This window comes from Aedes aegypti, chromosome 2 (genome assembly GCF_002204515.2).
Source record: "Aedes aegypti strain LVP_AGWG chromosome 2, AaegL5.0 Primary Assembly, whole genome shotgun sequence".
In the NCBI taxonomy this organism is placed as follows: Eukaryota; Metazoa; Arthropoda; class Insecta; order Diptera; family Culicidae; genus Aedes; species Aedes aegypti.
The window spans coordinates 82,219,671-82,246,376 of NC_035108.1; the positions used below are offsets into that span (position 1 = coordinate 82,219,671).

The 26,706-nt window shown below is 38.4% G+C and overlaps 1 protein-coding gene across 4 annotated transcripts in view; it reads left to right on the forward strand.

The window, feature by feature from the left end:
* LOC5576444 (bifunctional heparan sulfate N-deacetylase/N-sulfotransferase) overlaps window positions 1–26,706 on the forward strand; it is a 653,265-nt gene that overhangs the window by 129,499 nt on the left and 497,060 nt on the right. For 3 of the 4 annotated variants that reach the window (XM_021841347.1, XM_021841346.1, XM_021841349.1), the window contains exons 2-3: window positions 8,321–8,351; window positions 11,020–11,024. The gene's annotated coding sequence lies outside the window, so the exon portion shown is untranslated. The remainder of the gene's footprint in view (window positions 1–8,320; window positions 8,352–11,019; window positions 11,025–26,706) is intronic. The other variant, XM_021841348.1, reaches the window with a different exon arrangement.

The following is a 26,706-nucleotide window of genomic DNA, read 5'->3' on the forward strand; positions in this document are numbered from 1 at the left end:
ATTGGTACGCCTTTCGCAGCATGTTTGAAAACATTATGAACAGGTACAACGCGGAATCGCCAGCCATCAAGTTGTACCACCTACGGAACGCTTTGGTAGGTTAAGCTTCTGGAATAATAGACCAGGACATAATCAACAACAATGATTATGTCGCAGCCTGGAACACACTTCGCGATAGGTTTGAGGACAAACGGCTAATTGTCAACAAGCACATTGAAGCTATCCTAAACCTACCCAAGATGACAAAGGAAAGCGCAATCGACCTGCGTAAATTGATCGACATTTGCAATAAAAACGTCGATGCTCTCACCAATCTCGAATTACCTGTTGTCGGATTGGGTGAAATGGTGATTTTGAATGTTATATCCTCAAAGATGGATTTTGAAACACGTAAGGCTTGGGAACTGGTACAGAAACCGGGTCAGCTTCCTGAGTACGCGAAGACAATGGATTTCCTGAAGGACAGGTGCAAGGCACTGGAGAAGATTCAAGTCAGCACGAAAGCAGTTGGTCAGATCGTAAAGCAAAATCGACCGGCTGTGAAATCAGACGCCAGAGCACATTCGCTTGTCACCACAGAAGGACAATGTTTCCATTGCAACGGATCGCACCCGATTTGGAAGTGCGACACTTTCAAGAAGGCTGATTACAATGCACAAAAAACCAGCCTAATCAAATTCGGAGGATGCTTCAACTGCCTTCAGAAGGGGCACACAGCAGGCGACTGCAAATCAACGCACACGTGCAAGAAATGCAGACAGCGCCATCACACGCTGATTCATCGTGAAGAGCAACAGCCATCTACGTCTGAACTAGAAACGACTAGTCATCAAAAGGTTGCTGTCAACTCCAACTCTGCGTCACCGACTGAAAACACAGCAACTTCTCTTTGCACCATCGGAAAGAAGCAAAATCTAATTGCAACTGCCGTGGTGTTCGTCCATGGTAAAGGTCACTCGAAAGTTGCTTGTAGAGCGGTGCTCGATTCAGCATCCCACTCCCACTTTGTTACTGAGCAATTTGCAACTTTGCTTGGCTTGAAACGGAAATCTGCTTGTTATGTTATCTCTGGAATCAACGGGCAACAAGTACGTATCAAGTTCAAGTTGCAGACGCAAGTGGAATCAAGGATCTGTGAATACACTACCAAACCATTAGAGCTGCTAGTAGTTCCGAAAATTACTGGAGACCTGCCCCTAACGAAATTTGATGCGAAGGCTGTCCATATTCCGGAAGGCGTTGTGCTTGCCGATTCAGCTTTTAACATACCGGACACCGTGGACCTATTGATTGGTTCTGAAGTTTTCTACAAGCTGCTTGAGTCCGGACAACACGATTTGGGAGATAATGCTCCGTTTCTCCAAGAAACCAAGTTCGGCTGGATTGTGAGCGGTCTAGTTCCCACCACACACAACACAGTAGGAAGTAGTTTGACAAGTGTGGTTGAGCAAGATGATTTGAGTGAGATTCTTGCTAGATTTTACGAAATCGAGACGTACACGGAACCACCTCATATTGAAGACGAAGAAGAAACATGTCTGAATCACTTCAACGCGACTCACCAAAGGGGCTTGGATGGACGCTACATCGTGAGGATTCCATTCAACGATCTCAAGGCGGAACTAGGTGATACCAGACAGATGGCGGAAAAACGATTCGCATCACTCGAACGGCGGCTGGATCGAGAGCCGTTGTTGAAAGAACAGTATAAGGCATTCATTCGTGAATATGAAGATTTGCAGCATTTAAGAGAGATAATTCCATCCAGCTATGAAGAATCCAGCGGTGCCTTTTACTTGCCGCATCACTGTGTGCTGAAACCGTCTAGTACTACGACGAAGCTGCGTGTAGTATTTGACGGATCGGCGGAGAGTGCTACAGGGATTTCTCTCAATCAAGCGCAGTACGCAGGACCCACTGTGCAGAACGATCTGATTTCCATCTTGCTCAACTTCAGATCGTATCGATATGCTGTCAGTGCAGACATACCCAAAATGTACCGTCAAGTGGTAGTACATCCTGAAGATCAGCCGTATCAGCGAATACTTTGGAGGGATGACAACAGCCAGTCGTTGAAGGTGCTGCAATTAACAACAGTAACGTATGGCCTGAAGTCTTCGCCATTTTTGGCGACGATGTCGCTGCTTCAACTAGTGAAAGATGAAGGAGACGCATTTCCTTTGGCTGCTCAAGCTATCACGAAATCGTGTTACATTGACGACATGCTTTCAGGCGCCGACAGCATTCCTGAATTGTTGGAATTAAAACAACAGCTGATTGATTGTCTGGCCAAGGGCGGATTCAATATCCACAAAATCTGCTCAAACTCCAACGAATTGCTCGAAGATACTCCAATCCACCAGCGAGAGACTAGTCAAGAGATTAACGACCGAAAGCTGCCCACCAAAACTCTGGGAATAACATGGGAGCCACAGAGTGACGTTTTTCGAATTAGCATTCCATTGCAACTTGGTCAGGAACTTACCAAAAGGAGCATTCTCAGTCAAATAGCCAAAATATTCGACCCTCTAGGATTCCTAGGACCAGTTTTGACTACAGCAAAATTACTAATGCGTGAATTGTGGATGCTTAACATCAACTGGGACGACCCAATCCCGTCGGCTATAGCATCACGCTGGAAAACATTTCGCGAAGAACTGTATTCACTCCAAGACATGGATCTTCCTCGACGTTTCATTGTGGATGGCGCCATAAAGGTCGAGCTGCATGGATTTTCCGATGCTTCGGATAATGCCTGTGGAGCTTGTGTGTATGCGAGATCAATATTTTTGGACGGATCGTCACAACTGCGATTAATGTGCAGCAAATCAAAAATTTTGCCGGAGAAAAAGAAGGGAAAACCGAAATACATTTCCACGCCACGCGCGGAGTTAGAGGCTGCTTTGTTACTCGCCAACCTTGTCGACAAAGTGACCTCTGCACTGGATTACGATTTCGATTCAACAACATTATGGAGTGATTCGCAGATTGTACTTGCTTGGATAGCCAAAAGACCGGAGCAGCTTATGGTGTACGTGGCTAACCGAGTGAGAAAGATAAATAATATCACGAACGTAAAAAATTGGCAATACATCCCTTCGGCGTCAAATCCAGCTGACCTAATCTCCAGAGGGGCTGCGCCGATGCATATCATCAATAGTATCCTGTGGTGGAACGGACCACCAAGTTTGGGTAACATCGAACCTCCATTGCCTCTGAATGAAGATGAACTCCCGGAGATGAAACAAGCATCTTTAGTGGCAACTGCGAAGACTCCTCCCAGGCTGGCAATTTTCGATCGTCTCAGCAGGTACCCGATTATTGAACGAGCAATGGGATACGTGATAAGGTTCACTGACTACATTCGAAGTCATCGAAAGGAAATGACAAAAGGATCGCTTACTGTGGATGAGCTCAGGCGAGCTAAGCTTCTGGTTATTCGATTAGTTCAGAGTGAAGCGTTCCAGCCTGAACTTCAACTTCTTAAGCAGGACCAAATCGCTCGTCATCCATTACGCTGTCTTAATCCTTTCATCGATCCCAACGACGGAATACTTCGAGTAGGCGGCCGAAATAAGCATGCCATTATTCCCTATGATAGCAAGCACCAAATGTTGCTACCCGAAAGGCATCCGTTTACAGTTAGCCTCATTCGACATCTCCACAATAGTAATCATCATCTGGGACAACGAGGATTGTTAGCAGTAGTACGGCAACGCTTCTGGCCTATTAGAGTGAAGAACATCATCAAGAAGATAATCCATCACTGCGTTCCGTGTTTCAAAATGCGACCGGTGAAGGCGACTCAGCTGATGGGCAACCTCCCGGACTACAGGGTTCAGCCAGCACCGATTTTCGCTACTACAGGTGTTGATTTTGCCGGTCCCTTCATCTTCAAATCGTTGACCCAAGCAAGGAAGCCAATGTACACCAAAGGCTATGTCTGCGTTTTTGTGTGTATGAGTACACGTGCTTTACATCTGGAACCTGTTTCAAACTTGACGAGCGAAGCTTTCTTGGCAGCCCAGCAACGATTCGTTAGCCGCCGTGGTCTACCTAGCAAGATGATATCCGATAACGCGACTAACTTCGAGGGTGCATGCAATGAATTGGAGCGTCTTGCGGCACTTTTCAAGGAGGAACAATTCCAGAAAAAACTCGATCAGTTTTGCACTCAACGAAGCATTGAGTGGTCGTTTATTCCACCTCGTAGCCCCCACTTAGGTGGGATTTGGGAGGCCGGTGTGAAATCGGTCAAATCACATCTCAAATTGATTTTGGCAGAGCACAAGTTGACCTTTGAGGAATTCGCCACGGTTTTATCCCAAATTGAAGCCGTTTTAAATTCTCGACCGTTGGTGCCATCGTCAGACGATCATCGGCCGCGAGTTCCAAGCGATACCTGCACCATCGTATGAACATATTCCGGTTGGAAGGCTGTCGCGATTACAATTCTTGCAGGACCTGAAACAAAAATTTTGGAAAATTTGGATGACAGATTATTAGCAAGAACTTCAACGTCGGCAAAAAGATTACAAGATCACACAGTTAAACTGGCGCACTTGTGTTGATTGTTGACGACAATCTTGCACCTCTTCAATGGTGTTTGGGACGGATTATCGATATGCATCCGGGTACTGATGGCCACACGCGTGTAGTAACCTTGAGGACGAAGGACGGAACGACGAAGCGAGCGGTCAAGAAGATTTGTTTGCTTCCTTTGGATGGCGAAGATGTCAAAGAGTGATGTTTAGAAATGAAGCCATTTCAAGGCCCCGGGATGATGTTTTGCCCAAATCAAAAATATGTCTCTTTTATACATACAGTCCACCCATGTATTCATTTTATATTCACTCACACAGAACAATTCGAACCATTTTTATAAAAACACTATTTCTTTTAGAATAAAGTGAACTTTCACCCCGAACGGACGCAAGCTAGTTTTCATTCTCGGTCTTCAATCACCGAAACTGTCCATGTGAGCTTTTTGGAGGAACAACCATTATAATACCAAAATGAGGTATTGACAACTGAACAATACCTGAATATGGTATGATACCAAAATATGGTATGTATAAGTTATTGCGAGTTATTCTTTCCTCCTCGGGTAAATACTAAGATAATATTCAGAAAAAGTTCTTATTTTTGAGGACTGGATAATTTGGAATCACGGAAAACGTTCTATATTATTCATATTGATCTAAATTGCCTAAACTGTCAATGCTTCCATGATTGACGTAACCACCAACATTATCATTGCTGCGAAAATGCCTTTTTTCCATTCTTTAATCTGTTAACAGTTTCAATCAAATAATATCTGCATTTGCTGAAGATTGGAATTGATAAAATGACTGAGGAAAAACAGGAAAATGTTGAAAATTGTTGTAAACTTACGTCCACTTGCGATAAAACATCCTTAAAATACAAAAACACAGATCCCGTCTGCTCGAAAAATGTGTTTATAATGCAAATTTCAATAAATGAATGTGCTTCTATCATTTGAGTTACAAACCAATATCGATTCAACAGACTTCGAAACGTATCCCATCTCAGAATTTGACGAAGCTTCATTAATTATATTGCGGCTCGCTATGTTACGTTGGCGTAAAATCAACGCCGCATAATCACGTCAGTTCCACCGAATGTGCAAACGACAACGATGACGATGGCGGAAATTTTCTGCGCCTACACATGATCCCCAAAAAGCTTGACGAACAAAATCAAAAATAAGAGTCTCGGGTCCAATTCGTGTGAACCCGTCGTCAACAGAAAAAAAATCCCCCTCGCATACCGTGTAGGTATGCTATTAATTGTCTCAAAATGCAATTATTGTTTCATTTGTCTGGTACCTTTTGGAAGTTCATTTTTCTTCGAAACGCAACATGAAAACGATCATAAACCCTTTGCTCATTCCAGCGCAGCATATTGCGACGCAGCAGGAATCAATCCGACGACGATGACGCGGCGGATCGAATTTTGCGTGGGTGTTTACTGCTCGCTTCATTTTTTTTTCTGAGTGTGTCGCCCTGCATTCTCATGTCGTGGCTTCTCGAGATTGAAGTTGTTAGCCGAAATCTCGTACCATAAACATAATTTCTCTTCGGAGATCCATTCGGCGTGGGGATCATTTGACTTTTCGTGCATCCCACACCTTTTTCGGCCGAAAAAAAAATCTCAATCGATTCACTTTTGGGCGACTTAATGTGTCTTATAATAAGATATGCTGTATGATCGAACTGCCGGACGCTTAGAAAGCCGGACACTGGCTGTGATTGATCGGAACTAGTGAGAACTGCACTTCGATCCAAATTAATAATGGGAAAGAGCAATGTTAGGGTGTAATGATTGTTGCTCGTAGAGACCGAGCATACCTCTGCATCTCCACAATCATCCTTCTCGTGTTGATTAGTAAGTGAGGGAAGAGATCTGGGAGACACCTTTGGTCGGTGATGGGATCCATGGATAAGACGCAAAAATACGACTCTAACTCAAAACTAGTTTTGCATTTTTGTCTCGTGATGAAAGTATATTGATAGAGACTGTTAGAAATAAAAAAAACTACGTTGACATTTATAATGTCGAACCAAATAAATGTTATTTGTAGTTATGATAAAAAAGAAAGCTATGAAACAGGAATAACTCTTGTAGTGACGAAACGTCCATATTTTGTTTGAAAATTACATAAATATAACGTTGCCAAAAAAATATCATAAGCATGAAACGAGCTCACCAGTTGGTAATCCATTCTCGACGGATCACGAATATCTTATCGCACTCTAACAACGCGAACCAAACACGATTATTCATGATTCTGTCGCTCACCCACGAGAGCATTCAACGAAATCAATGGATCACTCTTTCAAATCAAATCTGCTAAGTAATTTTCAAGCAGTCCAACAAAAATCTTGTTAGGTCAATACTAATAATCAAATGCAACGAAATCAAATCTGCTAAGTAATTTTCAAGCAGTCCAACAAAAATCTTGTTAGGTCAATACTAATAATCAAATGCAACGATTTTCTAAAATTCCTCAGGAAGAGCATATTTCTTATTCAAACGAAACGCAATACCTTTCATGTTAAGATATCATATCACTTGAACCAAGACGACGACCCACGCTTCCAAAGCGACGCGCACATTATCGATGAGTGGTAATTTATATATATTTTTCTCCCTCTATGTTCTCATCTCCTCGATCTCTGGGTCTTGGAGATCAGTTTTTATGTTGCCATTGCATTGCTCGACGAGACAGGTAAGCCTTAGGAGAGGTACCTACTTAGTTTGGCGTGCACGTAAAAAGTGCTCTCCAATCGGCGCGGGGTGATGATTTAATGCCCGCCTGCCTGCTCGATGATGGTGGCGTTCGAGCTTGAGTGGAAAATGAGTTGAGTTGAGCTCTCTTCAAATAGCTGCAAGCGTTTGTCAGTCGCACTTAACAGTTGGGTATAACTGGATTTGTGAGGTAATTTATGCGGTCCAGAGCTGAAAACCATCTTTGCGTCTTGCGGCTTTACAGCCCACAGAAGTGGGCGCTCTCTGGTGCTCGTTGTAGCTGTCAAATTATCTGATCGGATTCGAGTGAGCTTTCACATCTTGGATTAGAGGTCGGGATTGTCATTGCAGTGAGGATGACGAATTGGTTTGGTCCAGGGAGTGTATGTGGGTGTGCAACAGGTTCGATGGTTCTTGTGCTTGAAGTTGTTTTTACGCCGAAAAAAACAATTTATGCATTTTTGTAGAAAACTATGTAGCGTAGTTCGCCAGAATACAAAGAGATGAACCAGCCTCTGGCTGAAAATCTCTCTAATGAAGATAAAATAAAAATAAAAAATGTAATCTCCAGTTATGAGGTATTGAGTATTCGTTTTGATCGTTTGAATATAATATAACATATCATATTATTTTTATCGGCTTCTCAGATGAAAAAAGTTCAACTTACTAAAAATACACCTACTGATTTAGTGATGTTTCAAGAAACTAGCATCTCTAACTATTGTTGAGAACTCTATGTAAAAGTTATAATTTTGGCATTCGCATATTATGTGACTAGCACAAAAATACTTTATGCCCTGGAAATTTCCTTCAATTTCCCATCCGCAATGGTTTTAGCTCGTAGAGAATTCAGACTCAGACAGCTTCCGCATTGCTTTGCTGAATAGCTACATACGTTACCATTAGGCTAAGAATGACCTCCGAATTCACATTAAATATTTCTTGAATCTCAAACTTATTTCTTTCATAACATAAACCCTAGAATATGTCTATTTACACTGCTTCCAAAATACTTATTACTAATACCTAATCTTATTTTTCTTTACAGGTAGTGAATGTGGTTCTACGTCTACTATAAGGTAAGAAGATTACTGGTGTAGTATACTCTTTAGCGTGTTGAAGCATTTTTTTCTTTTAGGAAACAAGCCTTGATGCATAGTAATTGTATACTTCGGTTTTAAAAGCGCATTCCATTTGCCCATTGAAAATTTCCAGAAAATTCTTTCGAAAAAATTCTAAAAGGTTCCCGGGTTTCGGGGATCTTTAGATGAGTTCCTATTTCTTCTCTGGAGTAATTGCTCACTTGGTTGAATCTTAAGGAATCTTAAAGACCTTAAGGCTAAGTAGCCCGTCATTCGTTTTGGCAACAATGATGATTTTGCAGCTTGTATTTCAAAATGATAAAACTCAGTCATGATAGTTTATATTGACTTGAAAAAATATCACTGTACGCGCTAACATGCATAAAGTATGCTGATACATGTTCAGAAGGGTGCGGCTTATTTTTCAAAAGTTCTCGAAACCAAAAATTCGTGTGCTTTACTGAACTCAAATCACATTGAAAGAGAAACCTCAATATCTGAGCCAAAAATATTTACATTTAGACGTGGCGCAAGCGCCTTGAAGGTGAATTTTCAGGTTATAAAAATGACCTTCAGTGAAGTAAACATAACTTTGTTATTTTTCAACCAATTTCAAAACTTTTAGCACAATTTTCTTCAAAATTAAATTTATGAAAACTTTATAGATTGATGTTCTAAAATTAAAAACTAGTATTAGTTCAAAACACTTTTATCCAAAATTTTCCTCATTTTACTAAAAAATTCAACTTTGTTTGATCAGAACTTCTTAAGTACTCAATCGATTCCGAATCTTTTTACATGTTTTTGAAGCAAATTCAGTTTTTTTAAAACTGTTCATACAACACATTTTCTAAAAAATGGTTTTGACTAAGTTATTGAACAAAAACTACCCAAAAACATGATTTTTAAATGAAAAATAAAATTTCTTTTGATTATTTATTTTTTCGTCGGAAATTGCATTTTTTCTATAAAATTTAAATTTATAAAGCATCTTGCCTTAATTACAAGTTGAATAGTGCATATATTTTTGAACATATGTGAAAATACTTTTGTTACAAAATTATTCAAAAATTGTTGCAAAGTCCTTCTCAAAGGTTTAACAAATGATAAAACCTGTTTTGCTCTAGAAATAATATTCAACTGGCCAAAATTTGAAAAATCTGGCATTTTTTGTTGAAAAATCATGTTTTTATGCAGTTTTTGCTAAATAACTTGGTCAAGACATTTTTTTAGTAAATTGTTACGTATGAAAGGTTTGAAAATAATTAAAATAGCTTCAAAAGCATGGTAAAAGATTTGGAATCGGTTGAGTAATCATGAAGTTATGGTTAAATAAAATTGAATGTTTTTAGTAAAATGAGGAAAAATTTGGAATAAATTACATTTAATTAAAACTTGTCTTAATTCTAGACAAATTTGACTGAAAATTAACCTTCAAGACGCTTGCGCCACCTCTAAATGTTAATATTTTTGGCTCAGCTTTTGAGGTTTCTCTTTCAATGTGATTTAAATTCAGTAGAGCACACGAATTTTTGGTTTTGAGAACTTTTGAAAAATAAGCCGCACCCTAATGTTCAGCTGTGTCAGTGCAAAACCAACTGATTTTCTTTGATTTGAAATCGTGAGAAGAATTAGCAACAATCATCAACGACGCGTGCAAAAATGTTTATCATTACTTCCTCTACAAGTTTTCTGAAAACCATATTCACGTAAAAATGAAAACAAAATAGTTTTACACAATACAATTGATTTTTGGTCCACTTTAAGTTTAACCTCTTAAATTAAAGCTTTCATACTAAGCTCAAATGAATAGTTGGATTAAGAGAATCATCAGCAAAGTTGTTCATAATTACATTTTCTAAAAAGTTGGTAAAGTACCACCAAAAATTCCTTAACACAAAAGTTTGGTTCAAAATTGGAATCTAAATAAGGACCACTCTCTTATTATTATTTTTTTCTAGGAAGATACAAATCCAAATCCAAACAACTTCTCCAAAGAGAACGTAAAATCAACGAGAGCAGGGAAAACACTTTTTTCTTTTAAAATTAATTAACTCATTACGCGTGGTAAGGATGGATAAATTAAGGGTAAAATCATGAAAAAAAATACGTGCTCAGCTGGGATTCGAACCCAGGACTCTAGTTTGCTAGACAGATGCTTTACCAACTAAGCTACCGAGCCATTTGATGACACAGAAGGTAATATGTTTCGAATTAGGGGATTTGAACTCGAAACTTGCAAGTTACTGGGTCACTAAGTGGTTCAATAGCTTGGTTGGTAAAGCACTCGTCTAGCATACAAGAGTGCTGGGTTCGAATCCTAGCTGAATAAGAGGATTTTATCATAATTTCACCCATAATTAATCCATCTTTACCACGCTTAAAGTGATAAAAAACCATGCGGATTGGACTACCGAACAGCTGAATATACTTTTTTTCCTACTAAATTGACGATTCGGAGCATTGTGCAATGGCTTAAGATATCTATGATTTCTTACTACCCGAGCAGAAGAAAATAACTACTGAATACCAAATTGAGGTATTCCATACCAGATAATTTCCAATACTACATACCTGAATGAGGTATGAATTAGCCCTGCATAAGAGGTAAAATACCTCAAATAATATCTCAAGCATATTCTACGAACACCAAACTGATAACTAGATCAGGTATTGTAATACCTCAATAATACTTGATGGATTTTCATATAAAAATGAAATTTTTCAATTGTAGCTCAATACCTCCAGCAGACCTCAATAGCTGTTAAATACCTCAATGAAGTATTTTTAATTGTTTTGAAGATTTTTTTCAATACCATTATAATACCAAAATGAGGTATTGACATCTGAACAATACCTAATTTTGGTATGATACCAAAAAATGGTATGCATAAGTTATTGGGGAGTTATTTGTTCCTCCTCGGGTAGTGTCCTTAAAGAAATGTCTTGTCGATTCTTCGAAGATCCCTTTTAAAATATAACTTTTGGAGTATATTATGGTTCCAGAAAAGACATCAATTTTGTATTCCCATTTGGCCGTTTTATAGTTTTTATCATTGAAAAGGTACCTTATGAGATTCCACAATGACCTACTTCAAGGAATACCTTATGAGAATCCGCAATGGCTAAATCTTCTAAATTCTCTAAGAATTCTCTCATGGGTTTTCTTCGAGCTTTTTTACGGATTCTTGGATTCTTCTGTTATTCCTCCAGGCATTTATCTATTAATCGCTTCGAAGAGTTCTGCAGGTAGAAAACGATTCCTGTAGAAAACACTCAACAATTCTTATGCTTATTTCTTCATGAGCATCTCCAGTTATAGTCTCAAGAACACCTATCGAATACTTGAGCTTGAGCTTGAGCTTGATTGGCCGCCCGTGGATGCACTCCAGTATCACCAGATCAGCTGCACTTACACAAGGAACCAACCGAATGACTGCTTGGGACAAACAGGCATCCTCAGTGTATAAGTGCTGGTGATCTTCTATTTTTAGGCAACAATGGCACCTGCCACGTCAGAATGCAGACCAATGAGGGGAGGGGGAGGAATTGATGATGCATTGAACTGACTCCCACGTAGACCGTATATTCCACTGCATCCACGTCAGTTCATGCGGGAGTGTATGGATTGGGGGAAAGGCATGGCAGAGAGGTTTGCTTTTGTGGTTAGCAGACTGCCTATGTATCAGGCGTAAGAAAGGCGTGCGCGTGGAAGTAGGAAGCGTTAGGGAAACGGTTTCTTGTCCGTCTCTGGTTCTAGCGTTTGCTATGAACGAATAGTTTGAGTGTGATATATTTAGAATGGAAGATAGAAGCAAGTGAGAGATATACAACTACAAAGTACGAGGAAAGGGACGGGCCTGGGATTGAACCCATGACCTTCTGCATATGAAGCAGAAGCGGTAGCCATCAGACCACCAACCCCGTCCCTCAAGAACACCTATCGAATACTTGAGAAAAAATCTCCAGTTTCCCGCACGATTTCCTTCAGTAATATTCTCCTCCAAAAGAAAAAAAAAGTTCATGAATTCGTTTAGGGATGTCACGAACAATTATTACAGGAATTTCTTGTAAAAAAATCTCGAAAGATTTGTTTATGACTTTTTTCATGTGCTCTTTAGAATTTTTAGCAATGCTAAGGTATTCCTTAAAATTGTGGCTGACCAAGAATTGTCCTAGAAGCGAGTTCATTTACTACTACTTTAACATTCAAGGATCTAAAAAAATCCTCTAAGAAATTCTGAAGAAATCCTCTAATGAATTCAATCCTTTAGGAAATTCCTGGAAGAATCTCTGGGGAAATATCTGTAATAATCTATAAGGGAATTTCTGGAGAAATCTAGAGTTCTTAATAGATAAATTGTATAAATGCTTGAAGAAATCTATTGAGAAATGATTGTACAAAAACATTCCTGAGAGAATTTCTACAGCAAACTCTGGCAAAATCCTTGGAAAAACTCTATGAAACATGTCTGGAGAAATTGTTTGGAGGAATCTCTGAAGATAATCCTGCTGAAATCATTGAACCCTAATCACTTTACGTAACACAATCGTTCTTCACTAGTTACAATTTTATCATTGATATCACAAAGCTAATACTGCAGATACTCCTTATAGGAAACGTTCCTATTTTCAACAAAGCTCACCACAGCTTCTTCGTTCCGTAAAATGTGCTTCCTGGCATATATAGCATTATGCCATATAAAGCAGAGAACAAGAGCAATGTTGAACGACTCTCAATATTTCTCTAGAATGCTTCCTAAAATTGCTCCCAGTATTTGTGCAGTAATTTTCTTATAGATTCCCCCTGAAATTCTCTAGGTGAAGTCTAAGATGCACTTTTTAAGGAGCTCCCGAGTGATTTTTTCCATGCATTGATGAAGGAATCTTCGAATTGTCCTAGGAAAAATTATTGTAAAATATCTGAAGATGTCATTAGAAGATTTTTTTTTATTTATTCTTTAAGAAATATCTATAAGAATTCTTTGAGTAACTGTCAAGAACATAGAACTATTCAATAAAACCATACCGAGGGGCCTTCCTTAGACGAATGGTTAGAGTCCGCGGCTACAAAGCAAAGCCATGCTGAAGGAGTCTGGGTTCTATTCCCGGTCGCTCCAGGATCTTTTCGTAATGGAAATTTCCTTGACTTCCCTGGGCATAGAGTATCATCATACCTGCCACACAATATACGAATGCGAAAATGGCAACTTTGGCAAAGAAGGCTCTCAGTCAATAACTATGGAAGTGCTCATAAGAACACTAAACTGAGAAGCAGGCTCTGTCCCAGTGCTCACATCACTGATGGAAATTGACGAACGTGTCTGATGAACTGGAATGGGAACAAAACAAAATGCTCGCGAGCACCAGAGTGCATTTACTCGCATCTGACGTGCTCGCGAGTAAACGAAGCTAAAATGATTCATGAACGTGTTCGGAGCTGCTCAGAGCCAATTGCGCTTTTGGAAAAAAGCTTTTTCCCTCCAAGATTTCAAGTTTGAAAAAGGTTTATTACTACAAAATAGTAGTGTCCCCTTGATAGATAACACCTGAGTCATCTGTCAAAACCATAATAAATCGCACCTTGTTCAGTTACTCGCGAGTCTATGTTCGCGAACTTCTTGCTCTTTCTTGCTTTCTTTTATGTTTACCCGAGCAGACGGGTGCGAACTGTCGTGCTTGATTTGCGTTGGTTTACTATTGTGAGGAGCTTCGTGATGCGAACTTTTCCACTGTTGGTTCACATGATGCTCCGTCTGAGAATATTCTCGGTTTAGATTTCACCGGTATGTGTATCTTCATACCTCCCACACGAATGTGAAATTTTACTCATTTGTCTTCAAAGCTGTTGATTGGCTAATAAAGCTTCTAGCTTAAAACTGTGCTAATGCTTTTAGAACACATAGCTGAGATGTAGTCTCAACATCACTGGGTTTGTAAGAAAATCTAATGATTTTTCGATCTGGGTTGAACACCACATATCGACAGTTTTCCGAGTATTCAAAGGATAGCCTTTTTTAAATGAATGTATGTTGAATGTGTATTTCACTCGTAATAAAAATTCATAACCAAAAAAATCGCAAAGCTCCGCAACAATGTTGCTCTACCTTCAGCAAACACTAATTTTTCATTACATGTTTGTGCAAATTATGACCGGATCGATTCCCATTTCAGCAATCATTAAAACGTAATTTATTCATATCAAAAACGCAATGCTTCCGTAGATGGACCTCCGTGGAGAAAGAAAGCTACCGCAGCAGTAATTATACACTGTTTTTTTTTCGCCGAAAAAAAATCTGTCCATTAATTAAGCTCTTTGAAAGCAGCTTCTCGTTCTCTGCTGGCTTGGTAGCGCCCGAATGGAATTGCTTTGCGGGTGCGGTAATTGCGTAGCATCTGTGGCTCAAAATAGCCTTGTTGGTGTTCGATTCCGCTCAAGAGGGGAGGGGGCTCCAATTCGTAGCACCGGCCCGTGGAAGTGCTGATTGCTTTTTAGGGGACATTCACCGCGGGTGGCAGGGAGTGCCAGTGACGGCAATGGAAATTAATTATAATTTCATTTTGATTGGGGCCGATATCCCTGGAGCTATCATCAGTATCAAACCAAAACCTACTTCTCGCTCGACTGGGCCTCAGGACCTTGCTGAACACTTTCCACTCATTGTGCAGGACGTGTTGTAATTGAGTTGCTCTTTTCGCCCCGAAACAAGTTAATCCCATTTTGATGGCATTTGCTGCGGGCGTGAAGATGTGCAATATGTCTATGAATGGAACTTGTTTGCTCGTTCTGCTGATAACAATGCTGCCCGAGAAATCCGAATCGGCATCCACAGTGATCATCTTTCTTATCAATCAAATCGTCACGTCTTTAATCAGAGCTCTAATTCTCTGGAAAAAGTGTTCAATCAACAACAGACTTCCGTTCGAGTTGCTGTAGGTAGCAAGAGATGCAAGGTTTCTAAGAGGGCTCTATGACACTACCCCGAACGTCATTACCCCGAAAGCAAATTATTTTGAGATTGATATTGTCTGTCTAATGATAAATCCACAACCTTCCATTTATTTTAACCCCTGTTTTAGTGACAACATGTCTACTTCATGATTTCAAATGAAAACTTTTGGCACTTTGGGAGCATTCGGAAAAATCTTCCATTTCAAGTATGAAGAAAAAATACCCCAACTTTTTTGCAATCTACTTCAGATGATACGCAGGTTTCATCCTTTGGCGGAGAGACCTGTTTCAATCGCAAACAAAGATTTTTGACATCCCTGAGTTAACTAAGGTAAGTCAGATGTGAAAATATTGTAAGACATTGATCCCAAATTGCTGCCTTGAGAAACACCAGCTCTTACAAGAAGTCTTTCTGATTTGGAGTTCTGATAATTAGCCTGAAGTGCACGATATGACAGATAACTTTGGATTATTCTAACATTGTATGTTGTAAAATTAAAGTTTTTTTTGTTTTACAATAAAGCCTTCATGCCGCACATTGTCGAATGCTTTTTCTATGGCTTGAAGAGACCAGTAGAAAACTAAACCACTTGGGGTAATGGTCCATTCGAGGTAGTGCCTTTCGGGGTAATGTGGTTGAGCCTTCTACCACGTCCAACCAGAGAATCGATTTCATCAGAAATCGAGGAAATCAATAGCCCTTATACACATCGCCGTCCAATACGTCCAAAGTAGAAAGCAATAATACACTCCATGGGCGGCGAGCTGGACCTCCCACCGGCGTCGTTTGCAAAATTACAGAACGAACTTCTTGCCTAATGGTAATCACATTATGCGCGCCCATAGGCCGTCGTCTCCATCATCGTCATCATCATCATCAGCATCAGAGTCGACGTTGATGGTGATTACCTTAGGGGGGAGGGTCTAGAACTGCGCTAATCTGGTGTGGCCATTCCACAATGCGTGGAATTCCACACGAGGCGGCACAAATCTTCCAAAATTATGTGTTTTTTTTTTAATGCGCCTAATACAACATATTCTTCCGATCCTTGATTAAAATTGCTCTACAATTCAAATTTATTTTTTACTTCTATGTCTTTAAATAGGTTTGAGAAATTATTGTTTATACCAAATTAATTTAAATTTTGTTTATCCACCAGATTTTAACAAACGTGATGAAATACAATCAAAATTTGTGTTTGTAATCAAATTTGATGCAATTAAATACTGTTTAAAAAAAATACGTTATATGTGAACAATCCTTTCCAAAACAATAAAACAATATTAAGAATAGATATTTTATCGATTTAGGCGATAAAACTACTTTTGGCTAAACTTTATGTTTTTCGAAACCATCGTGTGCATTCGTTGTCGGTTCGTATTGTGTGTCTGTTTGCTGAATTTTGTTTCCCTCTTCTGCTATTGCTGTTCCTCCTAAACGAGAGCGCGGACGCCACGTTGCATCGTAATTAGGGGGACTGGGGGTAGTTTGCCCACGTTAAGGAAAACAGCGATTTTATATATAAAAACATTATCTTATGATCTTATGATTTTTAATGATGATCGGATAAACTAACATTTTTACTATCAAATAGTAGAAACAGCTATCCATTTTAGCTTTTCTGGGTTTTATAAATCAATTTTTAAAAAATGCTTTCTTAACTGCATATGTATTTTTTTGCGGGGTAAAACGCCCCGCTTCAGTTCGGTGTTAGCCATGCTGTAAACGTACGCACACTATCATGCTTGTTTATAGGTTGCATACATCCGGACGTTTGTTCAGATGTTATTGTTCAATAATAGTATACATGCTGATGCGAAAAATGCACATTTGTAAGGTTCCAAATTGCCCGTAACTTCAATATGTCATTACGCTTGGTAGAATTTGAATTCAAACGGCTGTTTTGGTGTTATGAAATAGGGGTGGGCGTTTTGCCCCCAGAGTTGATTAAAGAGTAGGTCCTTCAATAAGCTTTTTAAGGACATATTCAACATATTTTTTGCATGTTATACAAACTACGACAGTGCACAAGTTGGCTCTCGGCGCCAGTTTCAGAAATTTGGTTATTTATCGACCTAAAATTTGACCTTGAAGATCGCACAAAATTGCAACGAAAATAGCGAAAAACGTTTTTATACGTTTTTTACGATTTTCTTGAGAAAAACACATAAAAATATATTAAGAGAAGCATTTTTATCCATTTTCTATAATCTAGGATAAAAAAAGTATTCTAAACCACACCGTTCGTCCAAATCGAGGGTGGCGCGTTTTGCCCCCTATGGGCATATTACCCCCAGTTCCCCTACGGACTTCCGAGCTTGCGAGAGACACGAGAGACACACGATAACCGATAACAATGCCTCCAAATCCGATGAGCAGCTTTTGTTGGCACTGATGGGTCCTGATTGTGGCCTTTTATTGTTGCTTGTTTTCTGTGCAATAATTTAATCAACTTTATCAACAATGGAAATAAATGGTGGAATGCAAGATTTGATAGAGACAGTGGGGTACGAAATGCTTCAATGGTCTGCGTGATTGTTGTTCTTCACATTGTTCTTCTTCTTCTTGGCATTGCGTCCTCACTGAGGAAAAGCCTGCTTCTCAGCTTAGTGTTCCTATGAGCACTTCTTCCACAGTTATTAACTGAGAGCTTCCTCTGCCAAAGTTGTCATTTTCACATTCGTATATCGTGTGGCAGGATAATTCGAGCGAGCATTTAGCATCAAAATTTATGCCAGAGTGTCTGTGATTTTTCACCGAGTTCTTAAGAAAACATTTGTGGTGAATATTCTGGGAAAAATCGGTTAATGAAGTTTGTTTCAAACCCAGGATGTATCCTGACAGACCTGTTGATCGATTTTCTAGCAACATTTCTAAATTAATCTTCTACATATAGTCAAACTGGACCTTTAAAAAATCAGAAACAAACTAGATTTGAGTAGTAAAGGTGTACCGGTATTCGCCATGTTCTAGTTATTCGCCACCCTGGATTATATACTGTTTTACGACATATATGGTAGCCAATTGTGTAGTGTTCGCTAAATTGCTTTAAGATGATACAGAAACATTCGTAGAAACTTCAAAGTTTGCTCAGAAAATAATAGAAAAAAATTGATTTTCCTAAAAAAATGCTCCTTTGCACCTTGTTTCGCCATGGTGTCCCTGATTCGCCACCCTCCATAATAAATCAACGTAGGTGGCGTATTCAGGAACCGAAATTAAAAACGTGGCGGTCCAGTATTTGCCACCCCATTTTTTTTTTAAACAAAAACAAAGTTTCTGATTAGTTTTTATGTATTTCCTGCTGAGCATGGATTGAAAGCTTTCGTTTAACATATTGACATTTGATTGACATCTTTTGATTTATATATAAACATTATTATTCCTTAGGGTGGCCAAAACTGGTACACCTCCCCTACCTTATACCTTTTAATTCCACCCTAACTGCTTTATCTACTCGTATTAGTGGATACGAGTAACTGAGACGTTTATGGTAGTATTAGTGGCAGTCGAAATATGCGTATCTGTCAAATATAAGCCATTAAGACGGAATTAAAAGGTACAAGGTACTACAGTGCCTTCCCAATTTTGACAACACCCGCTTTGGTCTACCCCCGAGCAAACCCCATTTTTGACAACATTTTTTTTCAGATTTTGGCAATACATTGAAAATTATCTTCAATTGATAATTAACTACTGAATTATAACATTTTGAACTAAACAAAGAGAAATTACATCAAACTGAACTGTATAAATTATTGATACATAGTTTAATATTCATCATAAATTGGTGGAACGCGATATTAATCTACAGTAAAAGCGACTGTAATAACATCAAATGTTAAGGTGAAGATGAATCGAAGCCAAACCTCAAATTTTCAAGAGCACAAATCTGGAGAACCAAACATCCGTTTAAGCTGAAAACTTAATTGATTGGTCATCACCAGCTAGTGACCAATCGATTAAGTTTTCAGCTTAAAAGATTTCTCCAGATTTGTGCTCTTGGAAATTTGAGGTTTGGCTTCTATTCATTCACACCTTAAGATAATCAGCTATAAAAATGTTGTAAATTTAATTTGGTTTATTTTTAGAGTAGACTTCAGTTTACTCTACATTGAAATTTAGATATTTTTTCTGTGTATGTGTTCGCAAATGTTTTGTTGTTATTGTGATCGTGAAAATGTTTTCAAATTATCTCGTGATTACTGATTAGTTGACCCTTCAAAATATTGTTTAATTGGTGAGTGATTTCTTTTAGGTATTTATGAGCATTTAAACAACAGTTGTTGATGAAAACATTGAGAAACTTTGTTCATAACTCTGGATGACAATTTGGGCAAAATGTTGAGAATGGGTTTTGACGTTGTCTTTGAAAGACGTTTGTGGAGGAATTCGAATAAAAGAACAGCCCATGTTAAATATTATTTGGATATTGTTAAAAATTGTGTGGTTTTTTCCTTTCCGTTACATTTATCTAATAACGACATTTGGAAATTAATTCTAGTAATCTAGACCAGCTTGACACTTCTTCAGCAATAAAGATTTTTTTCTGACCACATTGCGAGAGCTGGAAGGTGGTTTAGGAGAATATTTGGATGTTTACTATAGACATTTGCAAGTGCCTCTACAATTAAAAAACACCTATCTAAATCTATTGTATTTTCATCAAAAGCGTCAATTTATGGAATCCATGAGAAAATTCATATGTGCTAAAGAGAGTTGGCAAGCAGCTTCTTCAAGATTCCGTTAAAAAAAATCTAACGGTTTTCTTGTGAAAAATAAACAAAATGAAGTGAAGAAAATTGGAAATTTCAATAGCGATACTTTCAACAATTTTCACTGATATTTAAGGTGAAGATGCATCGAAGCCAAACCTCAAACTTTCAAGAGCAGAAATAATTTTCTTATTTAGAAATGTATGGGATTTCTGAAAATTATTCGCTCGTTTCCTAAAAAATTTCGTCAACGGAATTCGTGAATAACCATATTTGTTTATTTATTAATTTACTTGTTCAAATCAAAGTAGCATAAGGAAAATTCTTTTTAAAGCGCTGGATTTCTCTCATAAATTCACTTTTAGGGTATAAATATCGTTTTCTTTTATTTTGTTCGAATTGAAAATGTTTAATGCATGAATCAAAATATAACTCTTTTGTGATTTTACCTGAAAATCCCAACAAAATCGATCGAACGATGGCAAAGATACAGAATTTCGAAACTTTGATGTCGGCATCCTGTACTTTAAAGGTTCTTCTATTTTAGCCATATATCAGGCTATATAATTTTCCTCATGTTTTGCTATTTGCTTTTTGAAACAATACTTTGATGTGAATCTCTTTTTAAAAAAAAATGATGCAAATCGGTGTTAGACTGGGTTTGTGGTCTTATGGCCACCGTATTTGCTTCATAATCAGAATGTCTTGGGTTCAATCCCAGGTCCGTTACTTTCCTCGTACTTTGTAGTTGTATCTTTCACTTGCTTCTATCTTCCACTCCTTATCTGCCACAGTTAAACTCTGATTGTTATTGTTAGAAAAACTAGCAAGATATTTGAATGGCGCTAGTCACATTTTTGTTAGTGATGGCGTTCCCGTCTCTTCATGGGTATGTTTTTACCCGATTACATGGTTGATGATACCAGCAGAAGAAAAAAGTTCTTCTCAACCTGCTGATCTTATTGTACTTGAAAGAATTTAAAAAATGTTGAATGAGCTACTTCCAAATGTGGCGCTAGGAAAAACGCAATCAAATGGGCCCAGCGACAAATTTCAAAGATGGTAAACAAACTAAAAACATATGATACGAAACGTCTTATAAAATGGCTTATCGCACTAGGAACTATACATACTGGGGCAGATCGCTGTTTTCGACGACCAAAGCATCTACTACAATGAATACGCATCCTAGAGATTTGGTATCTTCGACAAAATATTTTGAAATAATTTGTACTACATTTTGACTGCTTCGAATTGGATTTAAACATGTTAAAACTGATTTAGGTTAGCAAAAAAATTTCTTCTGTAAAGTTGTTCATTGGGGCATTTTTGACATTTCTTCCGAAGACACTTGTGCTCTGTCACTGACGTAGAAGACGCTTTATGACATTTTAATTAGAACAGTCAAAATATCAAATTCGCCACTTTTTGTGCAAAAAGTATGTTAAAAATATATTGTCATCATACTTTTAAAGCTTAATAATGACAAACTAAATTTATATAATTGAAATTTTCTTATTCTATGATGCTTTCAATAAATAGAGCCCAATAACAGTTTACAACTAATATGTTGTCAACGACTAGTCAAGGTCTTTGGCTCTCATTGTCCCGAAGAAAGAAAAGTGAGACCGCGTGGCGCTTTTTTGCAAGAACAATTTGAGGACCAGAAAATAACTTATTTCAATATGTGATTTAAAATGAGGTTTTTATCATTCAATCTACTTTCAGATTTAAAAAAAAATTGACCTCAAACATTAGTTTATATTCAATGATTTCTTGAAAACAATCAGTCAACATTCAATATATTTTTATTTAAATTTGAAGTATACAAATATTAACATATTTTCATCAAATTTCAAACGGTTACAAGTAAAAAAGCCCTACGAGACCCCACTTTTATTTCTTCGAGGCAATGAACCCAATGTTTCTGATTACTCGTAGACAAAAAATAAACTGCCGCTCTCTTCCGCTTCATTTTGTTAAACACTGTTTTTTGGACTTTCTACTAAAAGTATCATAAGTTCTGATTTTGTTTTGTGAGTGATAGCTGAACCGTCCTAGGCGGAGTGTACCGTAAAGACGCCATTCACCGCTCATTTAACAGCATTTCAACACATTAAATTCTGTCGAAAATCAGGTTTTCGATATTTTTCGCAACTTTTTGCGCTAGACGCAAGTTAAAACATTTGTTTTTGTAGGAAAGAAGTTGAAATGTGAACAACGAGTGCTTCGTAAAGCCCAAGCAGGACAGTTCGGTTTTGCGTCGTCCGATAGATTTAGCTCAAGGTTTCGCGCGTGTTTTCGTCGCCGGAGATTTTTTTTTCCTGTTTTGGAGCGTCTTGCTGGGTAGTGCTTCGTGAAGCCCAAGCAGGACAGTTTTTACATTCAGAAATGGAACAGTGAAAAGTGAAAAATGAAAAAGTGATTTGTGTGCTCAGTACTGTTGGTTTTTGGCTGCCCTAAGTTCACCGAACCATCCGGAAGTGACAGGCAGCACATAAATTTAGAGAATCATCGTTTTTGTCCGCGTCGTGGAACTTCTGATCGTTTCTTGAACGGAAAATGTTATTTTCGGAGTTTGATAATTATGTTCAGATTGCGCATTCTGTCCGGGCGGGTGTTACGCAACTAACAATCGGTTGTGGATGCTTTTTAACCGTTCGATGACCCTGGAGCGATCGATTCTGCTTTTCGTATAATTTTGAGCAGAAAAAAACCGGCTGTGTTATCCTAGGGTGTTTAGTTCGAACGCGCTTCCTTTCGTTTTTCGATTATCTAAAAATACAGTACCACCCAGTACAGTTTTTCAATGGGCACAGTACAGTTTTTCAATAGGCGTGATTTTTTTTTTTTACGCGTATCGTTATTTTATACAATCCGATGACCCTGGAGGGATCGGTTTTGCTTTTTACTGGTTATTGAGCAAAAATATTACTGCACAATCGACAAGCATTTCGCGAAATACTATTTATACTATAAATAAGCTATTGTTTTCCCTTTTGATTGCCGGCATTCAAAAGATTAATTTGAAAACGCTTAAACAACAAATATTTATGGTCTATCGCCAGCTTTCTAGGCGAATCCTGACAATATACCTTCCCCAACCTCCAACTCCGTAGCACTTATGAGGGTGTCGCTGAGTCGGTGGCCTCTCATTAAGTAAGTGCTACATCAACATTTCCTTCCCCTATTCCAAGTTACGGTAAAGATGGGCGTGGCCGGGAATAGCGATATTCATGCTTTTAGTATTCTTGTTTATGATTTGAACAAGGTATACTCCCCTGCCTTGTTCTTGAAAGTAGTCAGGATGAGATTATTAAAAAGAAACATGAATGTTGCTAGTATCCAATCTACGAAGTATACCGTAACTACGCTAACGCTAACGCTAACGCATAAGTTCTGATTTTGTTTTGCAATAAATGATGTAAATTTATTTTATTTTTGTAAGATTTGTTTTTATTTTTGTAAGATTTGTTCTTATCTTTTTTTAGAAAAAAGGTCAAAATCGATTTTTTGCTGTTTTTTTAAGTGTCGTACAGCGGCTTCCATGTTAGTGCTGAAATGTCAAAAATGACTCAATGAACAACTTTGCATAATTGTTGTTAGGACGCTCCTATCAAAAGATAAAACTATCTAGAATCTAGAATCTAGATCCAGATCAAGAATGTTTTAACTTATCTAGATCAAATCCGAAGCAGTCAAAATGTACTACACATTATTCCCAAATACTTTGTCCAAGGCACCAAATCTCTAGGATGCATATCCAGAGTATTAGAGGTTATGGCCGTCGAACACGGCGATCTGCCCCAGTGTGTAGCGTAGATGCAAGGGTATGTCCGGCCTACTGTGAGCCAGTTTTAAGATAAACATCAATTCCTCCCCCTTCCCCTTATTGGTTTGCCGTCTGACGTGGCAGGCGCCATTGTTGCCTAAAACTAGAAGACCACCAGCACTGATGGTGTCTGTTAGTCCCAAGTATTCATCTGGTTGGTTCCTTGTGAAAGTGCAGTTGATCTGGCGATACTGGAGTCGCAATTACGGGCGGCTAATCAAGCTCAAGCTAAAAAAAATGAAGCAAATTGGTGCAATTGTATCTAAATTATGAGTCTTTAGGTTTCTGGTCGCCAATACAATACGCCCGGCAATGGCGTGACGCTACGCTGTAGTCATCAAGGTATAAATCAAGGTAGGTAGGTTTCAGGTCGTATGAAAATAAAAAATAAAAATTATCATTATATGATTTCCATGGAAATCAAATAATGATAATTTTTAAATTTTTAAATTTTGTTTTTCATACGACCATAAAACTGCAGATTTCTTGGAGACAACTCAACCTATTTACATGATTTGTTTAGAGAAGCTCTGTTAAACCTTAATATTTTTAGTCCATTTTTTTTTTAATTTTGATAGTCTAGCTAAAAACAAAATGACGGTCGAAGATTTTTTTATGAGAAGTTGAGGACCCCAAATCAGTTTAGGAATATCTTCAAACATTGACCCGTAACGCGGGTAGATCACCTTTTCGAGGTGCGTTACGTGGTAAGATCTACCATATTGTACTCTTGTTGTATCTGTTCTTGTGAATACTTATAAGTTACAGTCGGAAGAGTATAAGAGAGTAACAAGTCACTAAGACCCACCTATTTGTCCTAGATGATGAGGAGGTTGAAGTGGAAAAATGGCTCAATCAGCATCTGAGGTTGGTTTCAACTCATGGGACAAGTTCTTTCCGAGTTCAAGAGTTTATCTTTCGATATCTAGGAGGGAAACGATTCCGAATCAGTGGAGTAGCAGACCTCCTAACTTCTAAAATAAGCTTCTTGTTTCAAGGAATCTAAATGTCTCATGCGATGAAACCTGTTCACAGATTCAAAAAACGACTTTGAAGCTTATAAGTAGAAGCAATAATTTGATACGCTAGAGTACCGATGCATGGTCAAAATCAGTATCATTCAACCAGCATAGTGGCCGAACCTGGTTAAGGGGCGCGCTTTTGAGAGTTTAATGGTGACAAACTGTTTCCTCCAAAAGGTATAAATAGCGGTATCTTTTTCTAAAGAGGCTCTATGCAAAATGGTAAAGAATGATATTTGTATAAAAAACGACTGCTTCATTATTTCTCAATAGTAATGGAGTAGAACGACATGCACTAAACAAAGGACATGGGTATACCACAAAAGATCAAAGAAAACTGGTCGCAGTGGTTCATCCCGAACAGAAACAGAAAAAGAAAAAAAAATCTTCAAAACAAGATTACCAATAGAAATAACGACAGAGATTTTAGAAATCGGAAAGTTTTTCAGAGCAAATATACGCGTCAATTTTCAAAAATAAAAGAGTCAGTCGTGATTCTATCGGTAGAGGGGTTAATTGATTCATCATATGATTTATAGGTGCACTAAAATTTAACATTATTCCTCTTAATTTCCACATCCTGGATAACCGGGAACCGCATCCTATGTGCTGATTTTAAAACGCCATTCTCATTCGATCCAAAAACACTGAAAAATCCTGGAACTGACCACCGGCGGGGGAGTCAAATTAACGCCTCTGTCAACACACAAAGAGAATGCTCCTTCCGGTCTTTACTGGACCATCCACTGCCAGCGAAGTAAAAAAAATCCTCACTCAATATCGATTCAATTATATTGGTGTAATTATTGCTCCGGTTCCATCACAGCTCAGCGCCAGCATCGCCAGCAGCAACATCATCATAAATAATAATAATGATAGTATTAATCGAAAGCAACCGTTCGTCGTTCGCTACCTGTTATCTGAGGCGGGGAAGGAGCTTTTTTTTTCTGCGGTCGCACATAAATGCACAATCAGACAGAGGGAGTTGGTAGAAAAATTGCACACCCACAATAAAGATAATTGAATTCCGTTTCCGGAGGGCGAATCGCTACCGATTTGTAGGCGACGCCTGTCTGATTGAATTTGCGGTACACTGGTGTGATTTTTAAATTTTTAACAGCTGATGACTGCTGTTGTTTGAACTACTTGTTTTTCGTTACTCATTTTGATGTGAACAATTTGTTCGTGATTTTGCTAGCCTTACGGTGAGGTTTTTACTTTTCATTAGTTATCATTTGAAAAACAGGCTAGATAAATTTTTGAGCAAGGCTTCCTTTAGTTTATTGGTTTTATTATATCGTATATTTCACTAATCTTTATAGTGATATTTGCTCAATTTATTGACTTTTTTCTGCGAATCTGAATTCCTTAATAAGATAAATTTCTCCCACCTAAACTTTCATGCAGTGATGACTTCGTCTAATTAACGCAAAACTTATAGCTTCAAGAAATTTCCAAACACAGGAAAAGTCCAGTGACCATAAATATTTAAGAATATTCTGTTGCATCATGACTGTGAGTGTTCAAGACATTTCTCCTCCGACGCTTTCTAGGGTGGGGGCGGGGGCTCGCACAAACTTCCAAGACGATTTATCATGCATCTCGGGGTAGTAGACCAGCTCAAGCGTTGCAGATTGGACATAATCCCGACGGCAGTTGCCTGTCTGTTCGTTCACTTTCGCATGGTTGAATGGCACCGTATCAGAGATAAGAACTGCATATAAGAAACTGTTTCCAAAGTGTTCCCTCGCAAATGGAGAGGAAGACAACGACGACGACGACGATCCCAGTGTCGATGAGACAGCAGAGCGTACACGACGCACTATGGGA